This window comes from Anomaloglossus baeobatrachus, chromosome 8 (assembly GCF_048569485.1).
Source record: "Anomaloglossus baeobatrachus isolate aAnoBae1 chromosome 8, aAnoBae1.hap1, whole genome shotgun sequence".
In the NCBI taxonomy this organism is placed as follows: domain Eukaryota; kingdom Metazoa; phylum Chordata; class Amphibia; order Anura; family Aromobatidae; genus Anomaloglossus; species Anomaloglossus baeobatrachus.
In genome coordinates this window covers 139,208,682-139,232,256 of record NC_134360.1, presented here as the reverse complement: position 1 = coordinate 139,232,256, position 23,575 = coordinate 139,208,682, and positions in this window count along the sequence as shown.

Genomic DNA, 23,575 nt, shown 5'->3' with positions numbered 1-23,575 from the left:
GAGCGATAATAGTTTCAATTTTTGGTATGTTGGACTGTGTGAGTGCTTTATTTTTTGCCAGTGTTTTTATTGATATCATTTTGGGGTGGATATGATGTTTTCATTGCTTGTCATTACATTTTTTTGCTGGGAAAAAAAAGAAATTCTGGCATTTTAATTTTTTTTCTCCAATCGGATTAATTTATTTTATATTTTGATAGATCAGACTTTTACGAATGCATCAATACCATATATGTCTATTTTTTTTAATTTTGTTTTTATTTTTTTACTTTATTAATTATTAAAGGGGGATTTTACCTTTCATATATATTTTTTTATATTTTTTTTCCCTTTTGGCTGTATTATTTAGTGCTCTTAGGGCACTTGAACCTGCGATCATCTGATTGCCTGTACTATACATATCAATGCATCAGTACTGCTCTGTATAGCTAAATTCCCAGTCTCCTATGAATATGTGGCGCCCCTCACCTGGTCAGGCACCACTGAGTACTGCACCCATGCTGGGACAGTACTTCCAGATAATCCTAAAGATCAGAATGAGGTGTGTACGCACAGACACATAGCAATCAGGTCTCCCACACCTTTAGAGGGGACCCTTGGGTAGTCTCCAAAGGGGGGCTAGCCTTCAATTCTTTTCAAGAGGTGTAGTGAAGGGGCTGGGAGCTAAAGTGCAGAGATTGTCAGGAAAGGAGTGGAGAGAGCCAGTCTGGTAGTGGAGAGCGGTGGTTGCTAGGAGACGCATACGCACTCTCACACTAGTCAGACCCTGCGCGGTGTAGTGACAGTTGGTGGGGGAGAACAGTTACCGAGTCAGTCAGTCAGAGAGGACGGGGGCTGCCGGTGGCTAGGCACGTATGAGGAACAGGTCCCTAGAGTAGACTCAAGTTTAACTATCTGCTAAACCTGCCGGTGAGGGGAACTACAAGTACCTCACCAACTTCTCAGAGTCCGAGCTTCAGCATCAACGCAGGGACCCATAAGGAGACAGAGCCAGAAGCCATCTCACCTGGTCCACGCTGCCGGCAAACAGTTCAAAAAGGGAGAAAAGGCAATAGCGACTCCCTGGATAGACCCCCATGGTACTTCAGGTCAGGGGGTTATCTGAACACAGAAGTGCTAGGAAGGTGAGCTACCTGTTACCCTCAGACTGGCCTGAAGGAGCCCTGCTTCTTACCTGGTTTATCGCAGTATTGCCCGGGTTACCTCACAATAACAACAAAAGTGAGTAAAAACGAGCTGAAAGACTTTCTGGACTAAGACTGAATTATTCTGGGACCCGTTATTCTACACACCTGAGCCCCTGGGGCCAGCCTCACTCACAGGAGGCCACATCATCTGACTGCAGACCCCATCAGCCCCAGACGCTCATTAAATTTGCAGTGGCGGTGACCCATATCCCTGACCGCAAACCGTGAGTGGCGTCACGACACATATATACAAAACCGACATACCTGTTGCCACATAAAGAATGTGGTAACAGACCCTGTGGCGTCCCTATCCAAGAGCGACATCCCTGGGGCGACACACCTTCTCTTTTGGCATCACGAACAGGATCAGGGACTAGACCCATTCAGACGGGTGACAGTGTGCCTCAGCGGTCTGATTTGAACTGCCGCCATTTTGTGCCACCACTGAAAGTGCGTCATCAAAAAGCTGCAGCTCGCGCAGATGAAGTAACCGCCCACGGAGAGGAGTGACAGTCCCAGAATGGAGAGAGTGCTCTGACCCCCGTGAGAAGAGGAAATGGGAGGGCTAATCTGTCCCTGGACTGCTGGGACGCCCCTAGCCCTGTGGGAGGAGAAACAGAAATAGAGCCACAACCTGATGAGCAAGGAAGGAGCAGGATGGCGTCAGCAGAAGGAGAGCATAAGGAGCAGGGCTGGTCAAGGCCCATGTCAGCAGAGGAGCTGGAAGCAGAAGTGGAGAAAATAGCTGACCACATGGATGAGCAGTGGAAGCGTGAGGTGGCCGCCTGGAGGCACAGGATGTTAATGGCAATCAGAAACCTGTGACTGCCCGCGCAGCGGGGCCCACCTGGAGGCACCGCCCATGCTCAGCTGAAGCCACTGTCAGCAACAGCGACCCCACCACTGGAAGTCTCCAGCACGACCCCTGGTGAGTCCAAAACTACCCCTGCCCTACCTGGTGTGCTGATCCCACCAGCGCTACTGTCAGAAGCCGGTGCGACCCCCGGTGCAATGTCCACAGCCAGACCAGACCAGGCCGCAATGCCTTCTGTTCCGGTGGCCAGACCAGACCAGGCCACAACGCCTCCTGTTCCAGTGGCCAGACCAGAGATGGTCACAGCGCCCCAGTCACTGACTGGGGATCCAGTTCCTGCTCCCAGACCAGAGATGGTCACAGCGCCCCTGTCGCTGACTGGGGATCCAGTTCCTGCTCCCAGACCAGAGATGGTCACAGCGCCCCAGTCGCTGACTGGGGATCCAGTTCCTGCTCCCAGACCAGAGACGGTCACAGCGCCCCAGTCGCTGACTAAGAAATCAGTTCCTGCGTCCCGACCTGAAGCGGTCGCAACACCCTCTCCGCTGGAGAGAGAACTGGATGCTCTGCTCCCGGCTCACCTGGTTGCTAGATACCTGATCAGCAAGCTGCCACTCACCCGACCAGAGGAGGTCATAGCACCCTCTGTTAGAGAGGCAGGCCATGAGAAAGTAAAGGCCACGCTGCTGTTCCCCCACCAACCGGAAGAGGTCGCAGCACCCTCCGTCAGGGAGGGAGAACAGGTCCTGTCGCCAGTAGCAACTGACACCACATCGCTGACCCGACTTGGCCAAGTCGCAGCAAGTCCCAGCGCTTACATTACCTGGTGTCCCGCTGATGACCAGGTGATGTCACTTCAGAGGCCAGCCTGCAGAGATGACGGGTGAGAGTCAGGCACCCACGCCCCCTTGTGAAGCCCAACCCAGAGAGTGAAGAGTTAGAGGCCCGGGACATGCAAGAGAAGCAGTCCCTGCGGCGGGCCAGACACCAGGCTAGAGGTCCCCTCCACTTAGGAGTAGTGGAGGAGTTCAATTGCAAAAAGGGGTGGGGCTTCATATTAGAAGCTGGAGTGAAGGAGGGGATCTTTGTATCCCGGTGGGACGTTCAGTATCATTTACAGCGGGGTCACCCTGGCCGTGATCTGCACATGGGGGACGTGGTGGAGTTCACGCGGCACATGGGGGAGAGAGACTAGTTTGCCTTGGAAGTGGTGCCACGTCCAGGGGGAACCTCAGTGAGCCCAAGCTCCACCCCCACTGATTCAACCAGGTCCCCATTGTCACCACCACCAGGAGACACCAATGACACGACCTCCAGGTATCAGTGCACTGAAGTGCCAAGCACTGGTCTTGGAAGGCGGAGGTCAATTTAGTTAGAAAAGGTTTAGTTTAAAAATGTTTTTATGACCAGTTAAAGCAATGTTTAAGAAAATGTGCCCGCAAGGACATTTGCGTGAACTTTTTAAATATATTTAGCACCAGGTTATGGGCACTTTATATGGACCATAGGTTATGAACTGGCTATAACCACAAAGGGGGCACGCCTGTTTATGGGGCCTGCTCTCCAACAAAGACGAAGCCAGTATGCCTGTTTATGGGGCCTACCCTACGCCACCAGGACAAAAAGAACTGTCACCGGAATGGTCTGCGGCAGACCAGGCCAAGACCAGGTCACCAAAAGGACTGGTGATCACTCCGTATACGGGTTTTGGGTTAACCCCTTAACGACCCATGACGTACTGGGTACGTCATGGATCGTGTGCCGGTAAGCCCCGCCCCCTACCACCACCAGGCGGCCACGATCCGCGCACATATTAGCTGTTATCAGCAGCTGATATGTGTGCCTGCTAGCCACGGGTGGAATCGCTTCCACCCGCGGCCATTAACCCCTTACATTTCGCTGCCAAAATCTGGCAGCGATATGTATATGGGCGCCGCCATGACAGTCACTTACCCCGCCCCCTCCGGAAGTCACGTGACATGATCACTTGACGTTTGATGGTTGCCATGGTAGCACAGGGTCATGTGATGACGCCTGTAGCTAACATGACTCACTTCCTCTCAATGCCGGAATACAGCCGGCATTGAAAGTAAAGCAGCAAATCTGCAGTTCTCAGCTCTGTAGCAGAAATCTGCAGATAGTGCAGAGCGATCGGATTGCTGATCGCTATAGCCCCCTAGGGGGACTAGTAAAATAAAAAAAAAAGGAAAAAAAAAAGTTTTAAAAAATTAAAAAAATAAAAAAAAAATAAAAGTTCAAATCACCCCCCTTTCACCCCATTGAAAATTAAAGGGTTAAAAAAATACAAAATACACACATATTTGGTATCGCCACGTTCAGAAATGCCCGATCTATCAAAATATAAAATCAATGAATCTGATCAGTAAACGACGTAGCGGCAAAAAAATTCCAAACGCCAAAATTACGTTTTTTGGTTGCTGCAAATTTTGTGCAAAATGCAATAACAGGCGATCAAAACGTAGCATCTGCGCAAAAATGGTACCGTTAAAAACGTCAGGTCAAGACGCAAAAAATAAGCCATCACTGAGCCTCAGATCCTGAAAAATCAGAACGCTATGGGTTTTGGAAAATGGCGCAAAACGTGTGCCACGTTTTTTGGACAAGCTTGTGAATTTTTTTTAACCCCTTAGATACAAGTAAACCTATACATGTTTGGTGTCTACAAACTCGCACTGACCTGAGGCATCACATAGATATCTCAATTTACCATATAGTGAACACAGTGAATAAAATATCCCAAAAACTATTGTATGATCACATTTTTTGCAATTTTTCCGCACTTGGATTTCTTTTGCCATTTTCTAGTACACTATATGGTAAAACTTATGATTTCTTTTAAAAGTACACCTCGTCCCGCAAAAAACAAGCCCTCATATGGCAGGATTGATGGAAAATTAAAAAAGTTACGCCTCTCGGAAGAAGGGGATCAAAAAACAAAAACGCAAAAACAGAAAGTGCCCAGGGGCTGAAGGGGTTAAAGACTCGTGGGTGGTGGGTGGTGGTAGTATGGTACCTGGTATGTTGATATGTAAATATCTCCCCTGTGTGGGGAAACATTGTATTTTGTTTTCTTGTCTTTGCAGCCCGAGGACGTGCTGTTGATAACCAAGGGGGAATGTGGCGCCCCTGACCTGGTCAGGCACCACTGAGTACTGCACCCATGCTGGGACAGTACTTCCAGGTAATCCTAAAGACCAGAATGAGGTGTGTACGCACAGACACATAGCAACCAGATCTCCCTTACCTTTAGAGGGGACCCTTGGGTAGTCTCCAGAGGGGGGCTAGCCTTCAATTCTTTTCCAGAGGTGTAGCGGAGGGGCTGGGAGCTAAAGTGCAGAGGTTTTCAGGAAAGGAGTGGAGAGAGCCAGTCTGGTAGTGGAGAGCGGCGGTTGCTAGGAGAAGCATATGCGCGCACACACTAGTCAGACTCTGTGCGGTGTAGTGACAGTTGGCGGGGGAGAACGGTTACCGAGTCAGTCAGTCAGAGAGGATGGGGGCTGCTGGTGGCTAGGCACGTACGGGGAACAGGTCCCTAGAGTACACTCAAGTTTATCTGCTAAACCTGCCGGTGAGGGGAACTACAAGTACCTCACCAACTTCTCAGAGTCCGAGCTTCAGCAAGAACGCAGGGACCCATAACGAGACAGAGCCAGAAGCCATCTCACCTGGTCCACGCTGCCAGCAAACAGTCCAAAAAGGGAGAAAAGGCAGTAGCGACTAGAGATGAGCGAGCATCTAGAGGCTCGAGTTCAGTTCGGTTCATTGAACGGAGGCCGCGTTTGAATTCGGTTCGGTGAACGGCTCGACTACCCTCTCGAGCCTCATTGAAACCAATGGCAGGCAAACACAAACACATAAAAACACATAAATGTACACATACAGTTAATAAACATTGCCACAACACTTACCTGTCCCCGTGACGTGTCCTGCGACTCTGTCTCCCGCCGCTTTTCCTTCCGATAATCGCTGCATCGTCCCGGTAACCAGCACTGATGATAGGACCTTCCGTGATGTCAGAAAAGTATATGACCAGCCACGTGTTTATTATCTAATTGGCTACAGACTGGTCACATGGCTAGACGTCATTGCTAGGTCCTGTCATTGCATCTCTCTCCGGTACGCGGTGGTCGTTTGTGCATCCCCGTGTACCGGCGAGATGCTCTGGCACATGGTCGGCTCCCTGTTCTGCTTTCCTGTTCCATTATTCACAGAGATAACAGAGATCACCGTTGCTATAGCAACCCGCCTGTCAGCGGTGACGTCACCGCTTACAGCACGCAGCTTCTGATCACTCACGGAGCAGCAGCGTCTTCCTCCCATGCAGCACTGTCTGATGTAGCAGAGCTGCATGGGTTGATTTTCCTTCAACCCATGCAGCACTGCTACATCAGACAGCACAGCATGGGAGGAAGAACGATGCTGCTTTGTGCAGTCTATTCACTTAGTGAGCGTCTTTTTCCCATGCAGTGCTGTCTGATGTAGCAGAGCTGCATGGGTTGAATGAGAAAGAAGAAAGAAGACCATGGATCATGGAGGGATAAGAGGGAGTAATAAACATGGAGTCTCTAAGTGTGTCTGTGTATTTATTTATATTAAAGTATTTTTTCTCTGTGTGGTGACTTTTTTTTTAACCCTTTATTGGAGATTCTTAATGGCCAGGTTAAACTTGCCTGACATTAAGAATCTCTGGCTTAATACTAGCTAGTAAAACAAAGCTATTATTAACCTATTATTACGCAGCGAGCCACCGTCACCAGGGCAGCTGGAAAAGTTGGTACAGCGCCAGATGATGGCGCTTCTATGAAAGCACCATTTTCTGGGGCGGCTGTGGACTGCAATTCGCAGCAGAGGGGCCCAGAAAGCTCAGGCCAACCTGTGCTGAGGATTCCATTCCCCAGCTGCCTAGTTGTACCTGGCTGGACACAAAAATGGGGTGAAGCTCATGTCGATTTTTTTTAATTATTTCATGAAATTTATGAAATAATTAAAAAAAGGGCTTCCCTATTTTTTTTGTACCCCTGCCGGGTACAAATAGGCAGCTGGGGGTTAGGGACAGCCAAACCTGCCTGCTGTACCTGGCTAGCATACAAAAATATGGCGAAGCCCACGTCATTTGTTTTTTAATTATTTCATGAAATTCGTGAAATAATTAAAAAAAAATGACCTTCCCTATATTTTTGGTTCCCAGTTGGGTACAAATAGGCAGATGGGGGTTGGGGACAGCCGTACCTGCTTGCTGTACCTGGCTAGCATACAAAAATATGGCAAAGCCCACGTCATTTGTTTTTTAATTATTTCATGAAATTCCTGAAATAATTAAAAAAAATGGGCTTCCCTATAATTTTGGTTCCCAGCCGGGTACAAATAGGTAGCTGGGGGTTGGGGGCAGCTCGTAGGTGCCTGCTGTACCTGGCTAGCATTCAAAAATATGGCGAAGCCCACAGCATTTTTTGGGAGGGCAAAAAACTCCTGCATACAGTTGTGCATGGAGTATGCTGAGCCTTGTAGTTGTGCAGCTGCTGTCTGCTCTCCTGCATACACTAGTAAATGAAGCATGCTGAGCTTTGTCATTCTGCAGCTGCTATCTGCTCTCCTCCATACAGACAGACAGCAGCTGCAGAACTACAAGGCTCAGCATACTCCATCCAGGACTGTATGCAGGAGTTTTTTGCTCCCCCCCAAAAAAAATTACCAAAGATAGGCACATTTGGTAATCTTGAAGTCTGCATTGCTGAAGTCACTGCTGACTTCACGATTCACTTCAGTGCTACGTGGAGCTGATACAGAGCACTCATGTTCTTTAGCAGAGCTGACAGTGTCGTGTGGATTAAGTCGGACCTGGAGGGGTATTTTGGGATTAATAAAGGGATGAAACAGGGTGGTTTTTTGTTTTTTATTCCAAATAAAGGATTTTTCGCTGTGTTTATTTACTTTCACTTTTAGTTTAATCATGGATGGTATCTCGGGGAGACGACTGGCATGATTAACTCATTATTACCTCAATTGCCATCACACCAGGGCAATTCGGGATGAGCTGGGTAGAGTCCCACGGGACTGTAGCATCTAATGGATGCGGCTATTCCGGGCGGCTGCTGGGTGATATTGTTAGGGTGGTGGGCTCCCGATAATGTGGTGCTCTCCATCCTGACAATACAGCCTCCAGCTGTGTGGCTTTATCTTGGCTGGTATCAAATATGGGGGTAACCACATTTTTTTTTTATTATTTATTTATTTTACTGCAAGATATAGGCCCGCCTGGCGGCAGCTGTGATTGGTTGCAGTGAGACAGCTGTCACTCATCGTGGGGGCTTGTCTGACTGCAACCAATCATAGGCGCCAGTGGGCGGGGAAAGCACGGAATAACTAATTGACTAATTAAGCGGCAGCCATTTTCTAAAGAGGAAAAGACACCGCAGATTTGTGACAGACATGGAGCGAGGCGCCCGTGATCGGTGAGTAGGAAAGAGAGAGGGATTGTGATGGGGACGCAGGACGCATGCAGATAGCAACATGTGCACATAGCCTTACTGTGAAAAGCCACATTTATGGTGATCGAACCATTCTCGAACCTAACTCAAACTGTCGAGCTTTTAGCAAAAAGCTCGAGTTCGAGTTCGATCTCGAGCACCCTCCAATATTACTCGAACATAAAATTGGCGAACCTCGAACATCGCTCAACTTTAGTAGCGACTCCCTGGATAGACCCCCACGGTACTTCAGGTCAGGGGGTTATCCGAACACAGAAGTGCTAGGAAGGCGAGCTACTTGTTACCCTCAGACTGGCCTGAAGGAGCCCTGGTTCTTACCTGGTTTATCGCAGCATTGCCCGGGTTACCTCACAATAACAACAAAAGTGAGTAAAAACGAGTGTAAAGACTTCCTGGACTGAGACTGAATTATTCTGAGACCCGTTATTCTACACACCCGAGCCCCTGGGGCCAGCCTCACTCACGGGAGGCCACACCATCCGACTGCAGACCCCATCAGCCCCAGACGCTCATTAAATTTGCAGTGGCGGTCACCCATATCCCTGACCGCAAACCGTGAGTGGCGTCACGACACATATATACAAAATCGACATACCTGTTGCCATATACAGAAGAAGACCCTGTGTCGTCCCTAAGCTAGAGCGACATCCCTGGGGCAACACAAATGCCAGCTAAATGCTGGCATTCACATTAGTTCTGTGATAATAACAACCGGGGTCTTCAGCAGATCCCCAGCTGTAATGACAATCCTTCAGAGATTGACAGAGGCAATTAACAAGTTAACAACCACTGGGCCTGCTCACATCCACCCACATCTGCTTAAGGCAGGTGATGATTAAATAATTCAGCTATCATCTGCTGGGAAAGATGTGAGCTCAGTTTGCGAGCCTGCATCAAAGTCAGGGAGCCAGCATATGACGTACAGTTGTCATATGTCGGTAATGGGTTAATTATAAGTACTTCTAATGTGACGATTGTTATATTCCAATCTTCTTAGTAGAACATAATGGAATAAAACAAGGGAGCAAATAAACTGAAATCCATAACGTGAACTGTTGAAAAGAAAAAAATTCAGGAAACAGAAAGTTTTTGTATAATATATCCTATCTCCAGAACTTGACACTTTATGTTGTAGCCTGTTATATTACAAAATGATTTAAAAGGCTAGACCAGCAACACATAGATTATTTAATGAGCAAAGCAGTTGTTTATGTTCACCCTGGGGTACTTTGTAGGCAGTTTGTAATCTACAGTACTATTGCCGTACACTGCAATAAAGATATTGATTGCACAGCTAAAGGTAGATTTATTGTAGAAAAGTGAAAAAGCATGAATTCATGCAATGTGCAAGTGAGATCTGAAGCACTTGAAAAATGTGTTTTACCTTGCTTGCCTGTTTATAACTTTAGAGTTTGGCTCTGCTTCATAAACTATTTAAGGTGATGTGTGGATTTATAACAATTAGATACCACCATGTTGATTTCTTTTGGGCAAAAGTAACTGTTTTATAAATCAAAGCTAAAATTAAATTGTTCTGAGCTCTCAAGTGCTTGCAAATCTTCAAAAAGTGGAGACATTGCCTATGGCAATCACCATGTCCCTATCAGTATGAAGCATACTTTTGTTGCATTTCAAAAATAGTGCAAGGAATCACAATTTTTTTTACATGAACAATGCAGTATAGAAATATATAGTAAAGCACTGGAATTATCAGATAAATGTTTTACTTCTAATGAAATGCTTACAGATATAATATCTGCTTACAAGTGCACGTCTTTCTGTTTTTCTCTGAGAGGTCACGTGAAATAAACACGTGAGAGGAGTCACAGGAAAACCCATCGCTTCACAGTGCCTCCCCTGTGCCAGCCAACCACAGGCATATTCATAAGGAATAAGGTATGTCCTCCTGCCACCATAATCCATATCTGCATTGAAGTCTTTTTACCTGGTCATCTATTTTCCTCTGGTATGTCCTCCTGCCACCATAATCCATATATCTCTTTGCACTCTCACAGAGCTCACATGTCTTCTCTCGAAAGTGCACCTCACCACCTGCGCACTTGACCCAATCCCATCCCACCTCCGCCCCAACCTCACCACTGTCCTTACTCCAGCCTTAACCCATCTTTTCAACCTATCTTTAACCTCTGGAACCTTCCCTTCTGCCTTTAAACACGCAACAGTCACACCCATCTTAAAGAAACCTTCCCTCGATCAAACCTCTACTACCAGCTATCAGCCCATATCACTTCTCCAATTTGCCTCAAAACTCCTCGAACAGCACGTCCATGCTGAACTTTCCTCCCACCTCTCATCTCTCTCTTTGACGACCTACAGTCCGCCTTCCGTCCACATCATTCTACTGAAACCGCCCTGACTAAAATCACAAACGACTTACCGTATTTTTCGGACCATAAGATGCATTTTTTTCCTCCAAATTTGGGAGGAAAGTGTGGGGTGCGTCTTATGGACTGAAGCTTGGGATCACAGGAGGCAGGGAGGGTCGCTGCTGCAGGAAGCCAGGGGCTGGAGAAACCACGTGTGACCGCTGCTTAAAGTAAACAAATATTCATTAGCTGCTCCCCGCCCCCCTCTCTCTGCAGTCAGTGGGTGTGAGGAGCAGCTAATGAATACTTGTTTAATGTAAACAGCTATCACACGTGGGAGCTCCAGATGCCGGCTTCCTGCAGCGGCGGGGGAGACTGTGTGTCCGCTGTTTAGGAGGCAGGAGCCGGGTGCCGCTGCAGTCATGTCTGGCCCGGGGGAAGTGCAGATCACTGCAGTGTCCGGGCCAGAGCACAGTATACCTTCACAGCACAGCCGCAGTCTCTGTGCTGAGGGCTCAAATTACTTTCACTTTGATCCTTCCTCTGCACTAGAAACAGTCTCCCGTAGCTGACAAGGACCTACAGTGATGAAATGCAGAGGGGTGGCCAGAGCAGCACAGAACAGCACAGTGCCCTGCCTCTTCATTACATCACTGCAGGTCCTTGAGATATGGGAGACTTTGTTTGTAATGCCAGTACCAAACTGAAGCATGGTGAGCATCACATCAGTAAAAGTAAGGCAATAAATAATATAGTATAGGCATTACTGTACACCCGGATGGGGTTGGATCATACACACACACACACACACACACTATATAACTATACACACACACGCTATATAACTATATACACACACACACTATATTACTATATACACACACACAAACACACACACTATATAACTATACACACACACTATATATATATATATATATATATATATATATATACACACACACACACACACACACACACACAGAGGATCACACATATAATGATGGGGAACATACATATTCCACGATGAGGGCCATATATACCTGGAAGGTACCCAGAATGGAGGATATGAGGACTGAATTTGGGGATATTATTACCTCAGTAGCACTGTCAGCAGTAAAATAACAGTGTGTCATGACCACATTCTTTTACTCTAATTTTATTTTTTTTCTATTTTTTCCTCCTCTAAAACAAGGGTGCGTCTTATAGTCCGGTGCGTCTTATAGACCGAAAAATACGGTACTTACTGCCAAAGCTAACGATCACTTCTCTATGCTCCTACTTCTAGACCTGTCCTCAGCCTTTAACACTGTGACCACTCCCTTCTATTACAGATCCTCTCTTTTCTTGGTGTCAGAGATTTTGCCCTCTTTTCAACCTCTTCATACCTTTCCAGTCACACTTTGTGTCTACCACTCCCATACAACCTCTTCATCCCGCCCTCTCTCTGGTGGCGTCCCTCAAGGCTCAGTACTGTGACCCTTACTTTTTTCCATATATACATTCGGCTTGGGACAACTCATAAAGTCCCATGGCTTTCAGTACCACCTATATGCCGATGACACTCAGATCTACCTCTCTGGTCCAGATATAACATCTCTGCTGTCCAGAATCCCAGAGTTTCTATCGGCCATATCCTCCTTCTTCTCCTCTCGCTTCCTAAAGCTCATTGTGGCCAAAACTGAACTAATCATATTTCCTCCATCTCACCTACATTCTCTACCTGATCTATCTATTACAATAAATAACATCATCCTCTCCCCAGTATCCAAAGTTCGGTGCCTTGGAGTGACCCTCGACTCTGCCTTGTCCTTCACACCACACATCCAATCCCACACCACCTCCTGCCGTCTTCAACTCAAAAACATTTCCAGAATCAGTCCCTTCCTCAATTCGCAATATACAAAAATGCTAATGCATGCCCTCATAATCTCCCGCCTCGATTACGGCAACATCCTCCTCTGTGGCCTCCCTGCTAACCATCTTGCCCCTCTCCAGTCCATCCTTAATTCTGCTGCCCGACTGATCCACCTCTCTCCTCAATACCACCCCACTTCTCCCCTCTGCAAATCCCTCCATTGGCTCCCAATCTTCCATTGCATCCAATTCAAACTACTAACACTGACCTACAAAGCCATCCATAATCTGTCTCCTCCGCATATCTCTGAACTAATCTCCCGCTACACTCCAAAACGTAATCTCCGGTCCTCCCAAGATCTCCTTCTCTCCTCTCTCATTCGCTCTTCATGCAACTACCTCCAAGACTTCCCCCGAGCATCCCCTGTCCTCTGGAATTCGCTGCCTCAACACGTCAGATTATCTGCTACACTTGCAAGCTTCAAACGGAACTTGAAAACTCATCTGTTCAGGAACGCCTATAATCTTCAATGACCCCACTGCTTCACCACCACTACAGCTACTGTCTCACCACCGTGCAGAGCCGCCGCCGCCTCACCAATGTGCGGAGCCGCCGCTGCCTCACCACCGTGCGGAGCCGCCGCCATTCAAGCAACACTTCACCTATTGTCTCCTCCCCAAAATCCTACAGAATGTAAGCTCGCAAGGGCAGGGTCCTCTTCCCTCTGCACCAGTCTGTCTATTGTAACTTGGATATATATTCTGTATGTAACCCCTTCTCATGTACAGCACCATGGAATAAATGGTGTTCTATAAATAAATAAAAATGTCTTTAAGTTGCCCTCATTTCTCTCAATAAGTACAAATTTATTTAGGATTTTATCTCATTCTTTCTAATATGTTCAGGAGTCCAGAAAATGCACTTACTCTCATGCTCTGTAGCTTGATACCAACTGTTTTTGAATAAGTGGTTCTACTAAATCAGCATTCATCAAGGACTATGAGAGCTAGAAACTTTTTTATCCTCACTTTCCAGGAATCATCACACTTGCCATTGGCCATTACATTGCCTGCTCTGTACTGATAGCCTACCATTATGCCTTTATGCAGCTTGGCAGACAGGAGTGCAGGAGCAGATGGTTAAAATGCACCAATCACCAGGATTTTCCTATATAACCTAAGGCCAGTGCTATACTGGCGCTATCATGCTGATTCTATACATACCTTTAGTTGTCTGCCTTGATGTATAGGCTTTAATATCTAAGAAAGTAAAGTTTGTAAAATTAGCAGCTAGATATGTGACAGCAGCTTTGGATCAAATAATAGCTGGGGTGGGTATTCACCTCGTGGACACACTCCCTGAAGGACCCCTGGGACAGGGGAGATGAGTCAATTGCCCCAATTTGGATGAGACTGGGTAAGCTTTCCACCCTAAATCCAACAGAATGGGCAAAACCTTCATCAATGAGATTGGCCCCCAGCCCACTGCTAGGAAAACCTTAATGGCGATCTCTTGATCCCCAATGACCACCCTAGTGGGCAACAGACACTGGGTGGTCGATATGGAGGATAAACGTAGGCCCAGGAAAGAATCCCCTAATCTTCCTGAACCTAGCAGGTTTCCGACTGTCGCCCTTTTTAGGCATGAGAGGACATGAGTTGACGTAATGCCCCCTCTTACCATAGGAAACACATGTCTTACCAGGTTGACAAAAAGGGAGCTCCCCTTACCTCGGTAGTGCCCCCAAACTGCATGGGCTCACTCAAGGTCTCCAAGAGAGGTGCAGGAGGAGCAAACTCCACCTCGACTGAAGAAACATGGGACCTTTGGCAGAACCGGCGATCAATCTGGACCACTAACACCATAGCGGATTCCAGAGAGGATGGAGTCTCATAATAAACAAAACCTCCTTGACCCTCTCAGAGGCAACCTGGTTGTTCCACTGGATGTCTAGTGAGCAATTCCAGAATTTGGCTCAGTAATCCTCCATCGGTTAACCCCCCTGTTTAAGATCTCAGATCTTGGACTCAGCTTTATCAGGGCCCGAGTACCCGAGCCCGAGAGCTGAAGAACAAATATCCACTGAATCCATCACAGGAGAGTCAGGGGGAAAGGAAAAGGCCCAGGATTGTGGATCGCTGCTGAAAAGGGAGACCACTATCCCTACCCATTGAGCCTCATCACCGGAAGAGAGGGGTCGCAGTTGAAAGTATAACTTACAGGACTCCCAGAAGGTGACAAACAGACTGCGATCCCTCGGGTACCGCTAGGGAGTGGCAGTTTGGTCTCAGGGCCCCAAGAAACAAATCCTGCTTTCCCTGTAGGTGGAGATTGGGCTTCCATATGAACTGCCCTTCTAAGCTCAGCTACCTGCAAAGTAAGCACCTGCATTTGGTTCACCAGGCTAGTGACAGAATCCATGGGAAAATAGGATTTTGAGCTGAAGAAAATGTCACAAAGGTGGTGCTGACAGACCAGGGGTTCCTAAGCTGGCCCTAAGACTGGGGCCCTATGCTCACCCTCACCCCGCGGGTGACATTGATAGTAGGGAGGCCCGAGTTCTTGACCTGGCCCTGTCTCCTGTATAAACCTGATCTCACACTCCCCCAACCCTGGGAGCGGGTCGGAAACTCAGGAACACAACCCCACAGAAAAGACAAGGGAGAACGAAACCTCATACACACTGCACTCATATGAGTACTTAGGGAATAAAGAAAAGGGCTATGAAAAACTTACAACAGGGGACCGTTCACACCATGCAACAAAGCAACTGCTGTTCAACATAAACAGAGCTCCACTGAGACTGGGATAACTAATGCATTTTTTTCGGCAGCCTCTTACTACACTCACCAGCCTTAAATAGAAAGAGATGGAGATGGTAATTAGCAGACTGACTCACAGAAGAGTAGCACACTGTTCCAAAAAGGATTAACTCCTGCATGGCTGGGAGCAGAGAAACAACTTAGCCAACACCCAGTTGAGCTGAGTACTAAAGGGGGCTTTACACGCTACGATATCGTTAATGTTTGGTCGCCGGGGTCAAGTTGTTAGTGACGCACATCCGGCGTCATTAACGATATCGCAGCGTGTAACACTTACCAGCGACCTTAGGCGACCTCAAAAATGGTGAAAATCGTTCACCATGGAGAGGTCGTCCCAAAGTCAAAAATCAGTAAGGGTTGTTTAGCGTTGTGGTTCATCGCTCATGGTGCAGCACACATCGCTATGTGTGACACCGCATGAGTGAGGAACATCTCCTTACCTGCCGCCGGCCCCAATGAGGAAGGAAGGAGGTGGGCGGGATGTTACGTCCTGCTCATCTCCGCCCCTCTGCTTTGATTGGCCGGCCACTTAGTGACGTTGCGGTGACATCGCTGGGATGCCGAACGTCCCTCCCCCTTGAAGGAGGGATTGTTCGGCAGTCACAGCGACGCCGCCGACCAGGTAAGTATGTGTGACGCTGCGTAGCGATAATGTTCGCTACGGCAGCGATCACAAACAATCGCATGCGCGACGGGGGCGGGTACTTACACGGTCGCTATCACTAGAAATTGCTAGCGATATCTCTACCGTGTAAAGCCCCCTTTAGAGAGACCAGGCTGCATGTCGGACTCTGCAATGTGAAGAGTCCTATGCCGTAGTTGTAATCTGAGTGTGCGGAACTGGACAGCTAATGACATTTTCTATGTTCTTCAGTTTCAGCCATAATACATTTGAGTAGGGCCGAGCTGCAGTATCTGGTGTAAAGTGGCATGGGGCAGTAGCCGCGGGCAAGGTAGTCGTCTCTTACACCCTGGCACATTATATAAAAGAGGGGTCCTGCTTGGGTGTATGGATTTGTGCTATATGATTACTCTAATGCTGTTGATTTCAGCTCCCCAGGACCAGATGGTAGAAAGTTCCATGAAGGAGATCACTGTTCCAAAATAAACTCTTTACTTAATAATAATTTGCTTTACAACAGTCAAAAATAAACTTAAATCATATATATTTGCATATTACAACAAAAAAAGAAGAAAATCTTGCAAAAAAAAAAGGTAAGTAATATAATGAAGGACAATAAAAACACTTAGGGTATGTGCGCACGTTGCTTTTTACCTGCTTTTTACCTGCTTTTTTGCTGCTTTTTCTTCTGCGCTGTTTAATGCCAAAATGGATGTGTTCTTCTATTCAAGCAAAGTCTATGGGAATTTGGGTTTCTTGTTCACACTATGTTGTTCAAAATGCTGCCTTTTTGTGGCAGAACTTTGGTCAAAAACTCAGCTTTGCAGTGCAAAACCCAAATGGCAAAAACAATTGACATGTTGCTTCTTTGAAAAGCTGAGTTTTTGACCAAAGTTCTGCCACAAAAAGGCAGCATTTTGAACAACATAGTGTGAACAAGAAACCCAAATTCCCATAGACTTTGCTTGAATAGAAGAACACATCCATTTTGGCATTAAACAGCGCAGAAGAAAAAGCAGCAAAAAAGCAGGTAAAAAGCAGGTAAAAAGCAACGTGCGCACATACCCTTAGAAAACAAGACTGTGGACAAAATGGGATATGATCCCATGCGAGGGGAATGAACAACATAAGTGTGGGCAGATATTGAGTTATGCTATTTAGCTGCTCATATGCTAAGATGTTTCTTTCTGAGATGTTTGCTTGAAGGGTTAAAGAATGAACTAAAAAGTTGGTGTAGTCAGGACTAGAACCCATGAGAGTGTGTGTGTATATAGGTGAGAAAGTAGACGCAAAGGTGGTGAGCCATGAGTTGATACTACCCAAAGCCAAAGGGTTTACATAATTGTGACAGTAATTATGGAAGTGTACTTTAGAAACATAATGGGCATATAGGAAATGGAAATATGTAAACAAAAAACAATTAATGATGTGTCTGTAGTCGCATAGAATTATATTTCTTTTTACTTTTTAATTATAGCAGATAGAGACATCATAGTGTGTATTATCAACGTTGCTGAGTGGACCAAGAACGAGCTGTGAGGAACGAGGTCAGTAGTTATATTTTATGTTCTACTTATTATATTCATAAAGAATTGGTAAATAAATAATTTTATTTTATTTGAAGCTAAATAAATTAATAAATAAATAGGGACCGATATAAAAGAGAAAAAAGCCGTGTGAGACTTGTCATAGGCGCCAGGCAAGATGGCCAAAAGAAGAGACCACACTGAATGCACAGAGGAGGAAACCGTGAAACCCAAATCGTGAACCGACAAATTTTCTTAAATTGCTCATTTGATTTAACCCCTTCACGACTTAGGATGTATATGATCAGCAGACATGCGGTGGATCAAAAATCCACTTGCGCCTGTTAACCCCTTAGATTGCACTGTCAAACTCTTACAGCGCAATCTAACAGGCTCAGGCAGGGATCTCACTGCTCACCGCCACCAGCAGTGGACTTATGACACGCTATAGAGGCGCCAATGTGTTTCCATGACAGTGCAAGATCACATGATGAACCCTGTCTCTGTTATGACTCTCCTCCTATGAATGTTGGCAGAGCGCTGACACTCATAGCAGACAATCAGACTGTTCAGGCATAAAGTCCCCTAGGACTACTAGTAAAATCAGTTAGAAAAAGGAAAAAAGTTTAAAAAAATATGAAAAAAATAAAAGTTCAAATCACACCCCCATTTGCCCCATTGAGAATAAAACAATAATAATAAATATGTATATTTTTATATCGCTGCATTCAGAAATGCCTGATCTATCAAAATATAAAATCAATTAATCTGATTGGTAAATGGCGTAGCATGAAAAAAATTCCAAAATGACAAAACTACATTTTTTTGGTTGCTGCAACATTGCATTAAAAAGCAAAAACAGGTAATCAAAACAGTGCATTAATACAAAAATGTTATAAATTTAAAAATGTCAAATCAAGATGAAAAATAAGACATCACTGAGGTCCAGAACCCAAAAAATGAGACCGCTACGGGTCTCAGAAAATGGCAACAAAAGCGCAATTCCTTTTTTGGACAAATTTCTGATTTTTTTTCATCACTTAGATAAAAGTAAAACTATATATGTTTAGGATCTACGAACTTGTACTGACCTGAGGAATTATATTCCCAGGTCAGTTTTACTGTATACCAAACATGGTAAATAAAAAAATAAAAAACAATTGTACAATCGCACTTTTTTAACAATTTCACCGCAATTGGAATTTTTTTGCCTGTTTTTTTCAGAACACTATATGGTAAAACTAATTCAATCAAAAGTATAGTTTGTCCCACAAGAAAACAAGCCACCATATGGCAAAATTGACAGAAAAATAAAAAAAGATATGGCTCTTGGAAGAAGGGAAGGAAAAAACAAAAACATAAAAACGCTGGAGGATGAAGGAGTTAAATGAATAAATGTTTGTGATGTTAATTCATTTTGCTTTGTATTTGGTTGCTTATGGTCAAAATATTATGTATATCAGGGTAGTTGTACTTGTGTTCTCGTGGAGGCTGTACTGAATGTCTAGAGGAAGAGACTGTGGTGGCTATATTGTGACTTCAATAAATTTGATCATATTGTTTGTCTAGTTATTTAGAATTTAATACATTTGCTTACATTGTTTATCTAGTCATTTTTTTTAAATAAATAGTTGTTTAATTAATTGTAGCTTTGTGATTTTTTTGCTTCATACTCGATCAATTCTATAACCCAGTCTATTGTTGGGAAAGCTGTGCTAATGTATTCGCGGAGTCGTTTTAGAAGAATAAAAACTATGAACCATACTATTAAATTTTATTATTTTAATATTTAGTAAAAAAAACTCAACTCAATTAAATGCAGCTAAATATACTTCTTTTAAAATCAAATAAAATTATTAGACATAAATTAAAGGTAGAGTTATGTGCCAAATGTTAGGAGGGGAAAAAATGCTATATTGTAAATTTAAAACAATTGGAAAAAAGTTGCTCAAGAGATATGGATTTTAAAGAACAAGCTAATCTATTAAGCAAGAGATTTGCTAAGAAAAAAGTATCTTAACAAATGGATAAAAAGAACTAAATCCAAGACTAGCTCCATGGATCAAAAAGACCTGATCATCCCCAGTACAACTCAACCTTCCACAGCTGCCCAATTTGAGTCTAATTTTATCACTAGATTTAGTCCTGAAAACAGGGAGATTAAACAAATCTTTACCATTAATTTATTTCTAATATTTTTATTTCATCTTAAAATAACTATATGTAACTACATTTATTTGAGTTGTTTTATAAAATATTAAAATAATTCAATAATATGGTTCATAGTTTTTTATTCTTCTAAGGTGACTCCACAAAAACATTAGCACAGCTATCCCAACAATAGACCGGTTTACAATCGATTGAGTATGATAGAAACAATCACAAAGCTACAATTAACCCCATTATGGCAACCTTACGGAAATAAGCAGCTGCAGAAAAGGACACATTCTGATCCGCCATTCATAAACGGCGGCAAGAAAAAGGAGAATAGAATCCCCCAGCGTCAAAAAAGATCCAGTGTATCAGCTGCCATAGGTAGCTGAGACCCTGGAGATCATGATTCGGCCCGTTTTTTCTTGATCCCGGTCACGTGATCACCGTTATACACCATATAAAGATGGTCACGTTACAACAACTGACAGTGCTGGTAAAAAATAATTTATCTCCCACCTGGCAAGATAAAACATGTCAGATGGGAGATGGGCTTGATGCCAGGTGACATTATAGCTGATATCAACCCCATATATTACCCCGTTTGCCACTGCACCAGGGCAACGGGATGCGCCACTTCTGGGGCAGTTGCGGCCTCCTAATTTTAGGCTGGGAATTGCCAAATAACCATGTCTCTTCCCACCCTGAGAATACCAGACCACAGCTGTCTGCTTTAAATTGGCAGGTAATCCAATTTCGGAGGGAACACATGATTTTTCTTAATTAGCTGAACATTTCATCTATTGCTTCTCATGGCTGTGTGTCCATAGTCGGGAGCCAGCCTCTCTCTGCCCTTATTCAGATTGATGTCTGTTGACACATGGTGAGGTTTTATTATTAGAGAGTGTAGGTACTGTCCCGATTGGGTACACCTTGTCGCGGTGGGATGGCTTTACACTTTTTTGATCAAAATAGTGTTTATTAAGTCCCCTATGTTAATTTATATGCAGTATGCTTATAGTTAGTTACAGCAGGGTATATGTTCATATTATTTTCTTCCATGGTTTTTTATGTCTTATGGCCAGTGTGAACATGAGCTTAGAAGTTACATGTATACCAATTCATGCTCCGGCTCACTTTTTTTTTTTTTTTTTAAATTGTGATTGTAAAAATATACAGTATAAAATACAGTATAATCTATGGAGAAGGCTGATGCTGAAAAGCACTTTTGAGCTGGCATCTTTTCAGCAGGATAGAACATGTATTTGATGGGTATACATGACATGCTGTTTTCCCATTGCATTATTTAATAATCAAGTAAGGAGGGAATAACAGCACAGAGCAGACTAAACAGGTGCTGATATTGGAGTATTACATTATTAAAAGAACAAAAAGTTAAATCTGTCAGAAAGACCAGGATAGTTAAATGGTGTGTTGTCTTACTGGTGTTTGAAACATCGTTACTCATATCGGCAGATTAAAGGGAAGGGGCTGGTAAAGACTGGTGATAGATTGAAAGGGCTGGTGAAAACCAAGCGGTCATTTTGCAGATTGTCCAGTGACAAAATTAGATGTAGGTGGAGAGTCCTTAAAAATAATTTCAGGGCTTCAAACATTAAGCTAAGGACATTTTGAGTAGCATTTTCTGAAATAATACTTATACTATATGTCATGCGAAAAAGGCCGCAGAAGATTAGGGAGGTTAATAAGTATCTCATGAATTGATGCAGGATTGAAGGTTTGGGGTTCCTGGAAAACTGGGAAAATTTCTTTATTGGCTACAGGCTCTCCGGTTAGCATGGGCTGCACCACAAAGTGAGGGTACAGTTATCTTGTGGGAAAGAATAGCTAGAAGTTTCGAGGAGTATTAAAATTAGGAATAGGGGAGGGCAAATACTGCACAAGAGGAAAATAAAGTATAGGTATTGACCTAGGCCTAAGTAATTAAAGTGGAGGTGACATGAGGGGAGGGTTTATAACGGTTAATACAGAGAAGAGGAATATATACAGTGAAATACATAAATTAATGTATAATAATGCCAGAAACTTCACAAACAAGATGGAGAAATTAGAACCAATAATGTTGAAACAAATGTATAAAATATTGAAGATAATGAAGACATGGCTAGAAGACAGATAATTTACAGGGCTATAGTTTGTTTAGAAATGACCACACAAATAAGCGAAGGCGGAGGAGTTTACTTATATGTAAAATCTTTCTTAAATCTAGTCTCTAGTTTTAATATATTGTGTGGCAAATTAAAATGTAGAGTCCCTATAGGTGAAGATAATTAAGGAACAAGAGAAAAAATACCGATAAGTATCCAAGTAAAATAGGAGAATGGTTATAGGTTCAATGTCACAGACTTATTTTCTCTAGCAACCTTAAAGGGAAGGGGAATGCATACAAAGCATGGGGACCCATAACAAAAGTTTGAATGGACCCCCCTCAAAAAATAAAGCTAAATATTCAACAGGTATTCTTATATCCAGGCATACATATATTACTTAGGGGCCTAACGTTGTCAAAGAAAGAGATTGCTCTGAAATAGAAGTTCCATAATACATTTTTATATATAATATATTATTACAATATATACTGCAGGTATAGGTATATAAATCTATTATTTTAAATTGTTGTTTTATTAATTCATTTCATTCTGACATATATTTTTATATTTTAAGAATTTATATGAATTTTAACAATTAATGTATTAATAATCCAGAATGATTTTTTTAATATTGCAACACTGTATAATATATATATATATATATATATGTATATATATATATATATATGTACATATATATATATATATATATATATATATATATATATATATATATATGTATATATTTTATATATTATAAGAAAGTGACACTTTTATAACATAGAGAATGAAAAGAATCCACCTTTGAGTGTGGAATATGAATTAACCCCTTCACCCCCGGCCACTAAAAAACCCTAATGACCGGGCCATTTTTTGCAATTCTGACCAGTGTCAATTTGACAGGTTATAACTCTGGAATGTTTCAACGGATCCTGGCGATTCTGAGATTGTTTTTTCGTGACATATTGTACTTCATGTCAGTGGTAAATTTAGGCCGATATTTTTTGTGTTTATTTGTGAAAATTTAGGAAATTGTGCGAAAATTTTGAAAATTTCGCAATTTTCAAACTTTGAAAATTTATGCCCATAAATCTGAGAAATATGTCACACAAAATAGTTACTAAATAACATTTCCCACTTGTCAACTTTACATCAGCGCAATTTTCGAAAGAAATTTTTTTTTCGATAGGAAGTTAGAAGGGGTCAAAGTTCATCAGCAATTTCTAATTTTTCCAACAAAATTTGCAAAATAATTTTTTTAGGGACCACATCACATTTGAAGTGACTTTGAGAGGCCGAGGTGACTGAAAATACCCAAAAGTGACCCCATTCTAAAAACTGCACCACTCACACTGCTCAAAACCACATCCAAGAAGTTTATTAACCCTTTAGGTGCTTCACAGGAACCAAAGCAATGTGGAAGGAAAAAATGAAAATTTTACTTTTTAACACAAAAATGTTACTTTAGCCATAAAATTTTCATTTTTACAAGGGAGAAAAGAGAAAGTGCACCCTACAATTTATTGTGCATTTTCTCCTGAGTACGCTGATACCCCATATGGGGTAAAAATCAATTGTTTGGGTGCACGGCAGAGGTCGAAAGGCAAAGAGCACCATTTGAATTTTTGAACGCAAAATTATCTGCACTCAT